Consider the following 7,669-nt stretch of genomic DNA (forward strand, 5'->3'; position numbering starts at 1 on the left):
GCATCTCACTTCCTGCAATTGGAGCAAACAATTTTGAGCTTAAACCTCAATTGGTTTCTCTAATGCAACAGAATTGCAAGTTTCATGGACTTCCAATGGAAGATCCTCATCAATTTTTAGCTGAATTCCTGCAAATCTGTGATACTGTCAAGACCAATGGAGTTGATCCTGAGGTCTACAAGCTTATGCTTTTTCTTTTTGTTGTAAGAGACAGAGCTAGAACATGGTTGGATTCACAACCTAAGGATAGCCTGAACTCTTGGGATAAGCTGGTCAGTGCTTTCCTGGCCAAATTCTTTCCATCACAAAAGATGAGCAAGCTTAGAGTGGAAATCTAAACCTTCAGACAGAAGGAAGGAGAATCCCTCTATGAAGCTTGGGAAAGATATAAGCAACTGATCAAAAGGTATCCTACTGACATGCTTCCAGAATGGAGCATCATAAGTATATTCTATAATGGTCTGTCTGAGTTGTCAAAAATGTCATTGGACCATTCTGCAGGAAGATCTCTTCATGTGAAAACCCCTGCAGAAGCTCAGGAACTCATTGAAATGGTTGCAAATAACTAGTTCATGTACACCTGTGAGAGGAATCCTGTGAACAATGGGACGCCTCAGAAGAAGGGAGTTCTTGAATTTGATACTCTGAATGCCATATTGGCTCAGAACAAAATATTGACTCAGCAAGTCAATATGATTTCTCAGAGTCTGAATGGATTACAAGCTACATCCAACAGTACTAAAGAGGCATCTTCTGAAGAAGAAGCTTATGATCCTAAGAACCCTGCAATAGCATAGGTGAATTACATGGGAGAACCCTATGGAAACACCTATAATCCTTCATGGAGAAATCATCCTAATCTCTCATGGAAGGATCAACAGAAGCCTCAACAAGGCTTCAATAATAATGGTGGAAGAAATAGGTTTAGCAATAGCAAGCCTTTTCCATCATCTTCTCAGCAACAGACAGAGAATTCTGAACAGAGCCATTCTGGCCTGGCAACCGTAGTCTCTGATCTATCCAAGACCACACTAAGTTTCATGAATGAAACAAGGTCCTCCATTAGAAATTTGGAGGCACAGGTGGGTCAGCTGAGTAAGAAGATTACTGAAACTCCTCCCAGTACTCTCCCAAGCAATACAGAAGAAAATCCCAAGAGAGAGTGCAAGACCATAACCTTACTTGGTGTGGCCGAATGCCCAGAGGAGGAGGAGGACACGAATCCCAGTGAAGAAGACCTCTTGGGACGTCCTCTGGACAGAAAGGAGTTCCCCTTTGAGGAATTAAAGGAATCTTAGGCTCATACAGAGACCATAGAGATTCTATTGAACTTTCTTCTGCCATTCATGAGCTCTGATGAATATTCTTCCTCTGAAGAGGATGAAGATACCATTGAAGAGCATGTTGCTAAATATCTAGGAGCTATCATGAAGCTGAATGCCAATTTATTTGGTACTGAGACTTGGGAGGATGAACCCCCCTTGTTCACCAATGAACTGAGTTCATTAATGAGGCAGACATTACCTCAGAAGAAACCGGATCCCGAAAAATTCTTCATACCTTGTACCATAGGCACCATGACCTTTGGGAAGACTTTGTGTGACTTGGGGTCAGGGATAAACCGCATGCCCCTCTCTGTAATGGAGAAATTGGGAATTTTGAGGTACAAGCTGCAAGAATCTCACTAGAGATGGCAGACAAATCCATGAAACAGACTTATGGACTAGTAAAGGACGTGCTAGTGAAGGTTGAAAGCCTTTTACATCCCTGCTGATTTCATAATCCTAGACACTGGGAAGGATGAGGATGAATCCATCATCCTTGGCAGACCTTTCCTAGCCACAGCAAAGCTGTGATTGATGTTGACAGAGGAGAGTTGGTCCTTCAGTTGAATGAGGGCTACCTTGTATTTAAGACTCAAGGTTCTCCTTCTGTAACCATGGAGAGGAAGCATGAAAAGCTTCTCTCAATACAGAGTCAAACAAAACTCCCACATTCAAACTCTAAGTTTGGTATTGAGAGGCCTCAACATTGCTCTGATTTTCTGTGAGGCTCCATGAGAGCTCACTGTAAAGCTATTGACATTAAAGAAGCACTTGTTGGGAGGCAACTCAATGTTATTTAATTATATCTATTTATTTTCCATTGCTATTTTATATTTTCTTTAGGTTGATGATCATGTGAAGTCACAAAAACAACTGAAAAATCAAAAACAGAATGAAAAACAGCATTAAAAATAGCTCACCCTGGAGGAAGAGCTTACTGGCGTTTAAACGCCAGTAAGAAGCATCAAACTGGCGTTTAACGCCAGAAAGAAGCATCAAGCTGGCGTTAAACGCCAGAAACAAACACCAGACTAGCATTTAACGCCAGAACATAGCATGGAATTGGCGTTTAACGCCAAGAATGGGAAAAAAGCTAGCGTTAAACGCCAGAAACAAGCAACAAGCTGGCATTTAACGCCAGACATGCATTCTAAGGGCGTTTTGCACGCCTAAATAGAGCAGGGATGCTAAGTCCTTGACCCCTCTAGATCTGTGGACCCCACAAGATCTCCACCTACCCCATCTCTCTCTCTCTCCCCTACCTTTCCATAACACTCTTCCCTAAAATAACCTCCACCAATCACCTCCATTACTCCTCCAAAACCATCATACAACCCACCTACACCCACCCACTCAAATTCAAACCATTCACACACCTCTATCTCCTCCATTTTCTTCTTCTTCTACTCACTTGTTTCTTCTTTTGCTCGAGGACGAGCAAACCTTCTAAGTTTTGTGTGGTAAAAGCATTTTTTTGTTTTTCCATAACTATTTATGGCACCTAAGGCCAGAGAAACCTCTAGAAAGAGGAAAGGGAAGGCAAAAGCTTCCACCTCTGAGTCATGGAAGATGGAGAGATTCATCTCACAAACCCATCACTAAGAAAAGGATGGAGCAAACAAGAGAGCCCACTCATGGACCTCAACAAGAGCATGAGGAAATTTCTCATCATGAAATCCCTGAGATGCCTCAAGGGATGCACTTTCCTCCACAAGACTATTGGGAGCAAATTAACACCTCCCTAGGAGAATTAAGTTCCAACATGGGACAACTAAGGGTGAAGCACCAAGAGCATTCCATCCTCCTCCATGAAATTAGAGAAGATTAAAGAGCTATGAGGGAGGAGCAACAAAGACAAGGATGAGACATAGAGGAGCTCAAGAACACCATTGGTTCTTCAAGAGGAAGAAGACACCACCCTCACTAAGGTGGACCCGCTCCTTAATCTCCTTGTTCTTATTTTTCTGTTTTTCGTTTACTATGCTCTATGTTTATTTGTGTTTATGTCTATATTACATGATCAGTAGTATTTAAGTGTCTATGTCTTAAAGCTATGAATGTCCTATGAATCCATCACCTTTCTTAAATGAAAAATGTTTTAATTACAAAAGAATAAGAAGTACATGAATTTTGAATTCATCCTTGAAATTAGTATAATTATTTTTGATGTGGTGATAATACTTTTTGTTTTTTGAATGAATGTTTGAACAGTGCATATGTCTTTTGAATTTGTTGTTTATGAATGTTAAAATTATTGGCTCTTGAAGAATAATGAAAAAGGAGAAATGTTATTTGATAATCTGAAAAATCATATAATTGATTCTTGAAGCAAGAAAAAGCAGTGAATAACAAGGCTTGCGAAAATAAAAGAAAAAAAAAAGAAAGAGAGAAAGAAAAAAAGAAAGGCAAGCAGAAAAAGTCAATAGCCCTTAAAACCAAAAGGCAAGGGTAATAAAAAGGATCCAAGGCTTTGAGCATCAGTGGATAGGAGGGCCCAAAGGAATAAAATCCTGGCCTAAGCGGCTAAACCAAGCTGTCTCTAACCATGTGCTTGTGGCGTGAAGGTGTCAAGGCAAAAGCTTGAGACTGAGCGGTTAAAGTCGAGGTCCAAAGCAAAAAAAAAAAAGAGTGTGCTTAAGAACCCTGGAGACCTCTAATTGGGGACTTTAGCAAAGCTGAGTCACAATCTGAAAAGGTTCACCCAATTATGTGTCTGTGGCATTTATGTATCCGGTAGTAATACTGGAAAACAAAGTGCTTAGGGCCACGGCCAAGACTCATAAAGTAGCTGTGTTCAAGAATCAACATACTGAACTAGGAGAATCAATAACACTATCTGAATTCTGAGTTCCTATAGATGCCAATCATTCTGAACTTCAAAGGATAAAGTGAGATGCCAAAACTGTTCAGAGGCAAAAAGCTACTAGTCCCGCTCATTTAATTGGAGCTAAGTTTCATTGATATTTTAGGATTTATAGTATATTCTCTTCTTTTTATCCTATTTGATTTTCAGTTGCTTGGGGATAAGCAACAATTTAAGTTTGGTGTTGTGATGAGCGGATAATTTATACGCCTTTTGGCATTGCTTTTTACATAGTTTTTAGTATGATTTAGTTAGTTTTTAATATATTTTTATTAGTTTTTAAATAAAAATCACATTTCTGGACTTTACTATGAGTTTGTGTGTTTTTCTGTGATTTCAGGTAATTTCTGGCTGAAATTGAGGGACTTGAGCAAAAATCTGATTTAGAGGCTGAAGAAGGACTGCAGATGCTGTTGGATTCTGACCTCCCTGCACTCGAAGTGGATTTTCTGGAGCTACAGAAACCCAATTGGCGCACTCTCAATTTCGTTGCAAAGTCGACATCCAGGACTTTCCAGCAATATATAATAGTCCATACTTTTTCCGAGTTTAGATGACGCAAACTGGCGTTTAACGCCAGATTTCTGCCCTATTCTGGCGTTAAACGCCAGAAACATGTTGTAAAGCAGAGTTAAACGCCAGAAACAAGTTACAAACTGGCGTTTAACTCCAAGGAAGACCTCTACACGTGAAAGCTTCAATGCTCAGCCCAAGCACATACCAAGTGGGCCCGAAAGTGGATTTCTGCATCATTTACTTATCTCTGTAAACCCTAGTAACTAGTTTAGTATAAATAGGACTTTTTACTATGGTATTTACATCTTTTGATCATCCTTGATCAGGGATCAGTCTTCTCCCTATTTTTGAATTCATATTCCATTTGGAGAGGCTGGCCATTCGGCCATGCCTAGACCTTGTTCTTATGTATTTTCAATGGTAGAGTTTCTATACACCATAGATTAAGGTGTGGAACTCTGCTGTTCCTCATGAATTAATGCAAAGTACTATTGTTTTTCTATTCAACTCAAGCCTATTTCTTCTCTAAGATATTCATTCGCACACAAGAACATGATAAATGTGATGATTATGTGACGCTCATCACCATTCTCACTTATGAACGCGTGCCTGACAAACACTTCTGTTCTACATGAAAGCAAGCTTGAATGCATATCTCTTAGCCTCCTGATTTACGATCAGAGTCTTCGTGGTATAGGCTAGAATTAGTGGCGGCCATTCTTGAGATCCGGAAAGTCTAAACCTTGTCTGTGATATTCCGAGTAGGATCTAGGAAGGGATGGCTGTGACGAGCTTCAAACTCACAAGTGCTGGGCGTAGTGACAGACGCAAAAGGATCACTGGATCCTATTCCAGCATGATCGAGAACCGACAGATGATTAGTCATGCAGTGACAGCGCATTTGGACCATTTTCACTGAGAGGAGGGGATGTAGCCATTGACAACGGTGATTCCCAACATATAGCTTGCCATGGAAAGGAGTATGAGTGATTGGATGAAAGCCGTAGAAAAGCAGAGGTTCAGAAGGAACAAAAGCATCTCCATATGCTTATCTGAAACTCTCACCAATTAATTGCATAAGTATCTCTATCCTATTTTATATTTTAATTATATTTTAACTATCAATTCACCATAACCATTTGAATCCGCCTGACTGAGATTTGCAAGATGACCATAGCTTGCTTCAAGCCGACAATCTCCGTCGGATCGACCCTTACTCACGTAAGGTTTATTACTTGGATGACCCAGTGCACTTGCTAGTTAGTTGTGCGAAATTGTGAAAAAGAACTAAGATTATAAATGTGCGTATTAAGTTTTTGGCGCCATTACCAAGGAATGAACAATCACGATTTCGTGCACCAGGCACGCGTTCATAAGTGAGAATGATGATTAGTGTCATGGATCATCACATTCATCAGGTTGAAGTGCGAGTGAATATCTTAGAATAAGAAGTAGGCGTGAATTGAATAGAAGAACAGTAGTAATTGCATTAATTCATGAAGAACAGCAGAGCTCCACACCTTAATCTATGGGGTGTAGAAACTCTACCGTTGAAAATACATAAGTAAAAAAGAGGGTCTAGGCATGGCCGAATGGCCAGCCTCCCTAAATGTGATCAAGAGATCAAAAGTAATACAAAGATAGTCTCAAAAATGATCTAAAGATGAAAATACAATAGTAAAAGGTCCTATTTATAATGAACTAGTAGCCTAGGGTTTTCAGAAATAAGTAAATGATGCAGAAATCCACTTATGGGGCCCACTTGGTGTGTGCTTGGGCTGAGCATTGAAGCTTTTTCGTGCATAGGCTGTTCCTGGAGTTAAACACCACCTTTGAACGCCGATGTGAGACATCAAATCTCGGGCAAAGTATGGACTATTATATTGATGGAAAGCCCAGAATGTCTACTTTCCAACGCAATTGAGAGCGCGCCAATTGGGCTACGGTAGCTCCAGAAAATCCACTTCGAGTGCAGAGAGGTCAGAATCCAACAGCATCTGCAGTCCTTTTTCAGCCTCTGAATCAGATTTTTGCTCAGGTCCCTCAATTTCAGCCAGAAAATATCTAAAATTACAAAAAAATACACAAACTCATAGTAAAGTCCAGAAATGTGATTTTTATTTAAAAACTAATAAAAATGTAATAAAAAGTAACTAAAACATACTAAAAACTACCTAAAAACAATGCCAAAAAGCGTATAAATTATCCGCTCATCAACTCTCTTTTTGTATTTTCTTCTATATTGCTTGGGAGAGTACTGGGAGGGAGTTCAATAACTTTCTTACTCATCTGACCCACTTGTGCCTCCAAATTTCAAATGGAGGACGTTGCTTCAATCATGAAACTGAGAGTGGTCTTAGATAGATCAGAGACTACAGTTGCTAAGTCAAAGTGGCTCTGCTTAGAATTCTTTGTCTGTTACTGAGAAGATGATGGAAAAGGTTTGCTATTGCCAAACCTGTTTCTTCCACCATTATTATTACTGAAGCCTTGATTAGGCTTCTGTTGATCCTTCCATGAGAAATTTGGATGATTCCTCCATGAAGGATTATAGGTGTTTCCATAGGATTCTCCCATGTAATTCACCTCTGCCATTGTAGGATTCTCAGGGTCATAGGCTTCTTCTTCAGAGGAAGCCTCCTTAGTACTGCCTAGTGCAGCTTGCATTCCAGACAGACTCTGAGAAATCATATTGACTTGCTGAGTCAATATTTTATTATGAGCCAATATTGCATTCAGAGTATCAATCTCAAGAACTCCTTTCTTCTGAGTTGTCCCATTATTCATAGGATTCCTTTCAGAAGCATACATGAACTGGTTATTTGCAACCATTTCAATGAGTTCCTGGGCTTCTGCAGGCATCTTCTTCAGATGAAGAGATCCTCCAGCAGAGTGGTCCAATGACATCTTGGACAATTCAGAGAGACCATCATAGAATATACATATGATGCTCCATTCTGAAAAC

At 39.9% G+C, this 7,669-nt stretch overlaps 1 non-coding gene across 1 annotated transcript; it reads right to left on the reverse strand.

Annotated features, from left to right (window-relative positions):
* Positions 1-317: 317 nt before the first annotated feature.
* On the reverse strand, positions 318-425 carry LOC148574690 (small nucleolar RNA R71). Its single transcript, XR_015906297.1, has one exon. It is a non-coding gene; the product is annotated as a small nucleolar RNA R71 (small nucleolar RNA).
* Between the last annotated feature and the right edge of the window lie 7,244 nt (positions 426-7,669).

The sequence above is a fragment of the Arachis ipaensis genome, chromosome B2 (assembly GCF_059453495.1).
Source record: "Arachis ipaensis isolate K30076 ecotype BB chromosome B2, ASM5945349v1, whole genome shotgun sequence".
In the NCBI taxonomy this organism is placed as follows: domain Eukaryota; kingdom Viridiplantae; phylum Streptophyta; class Magnoliopsida; order Fabales; family Fabaceae; genus Arachis; species Arachis ipaensis.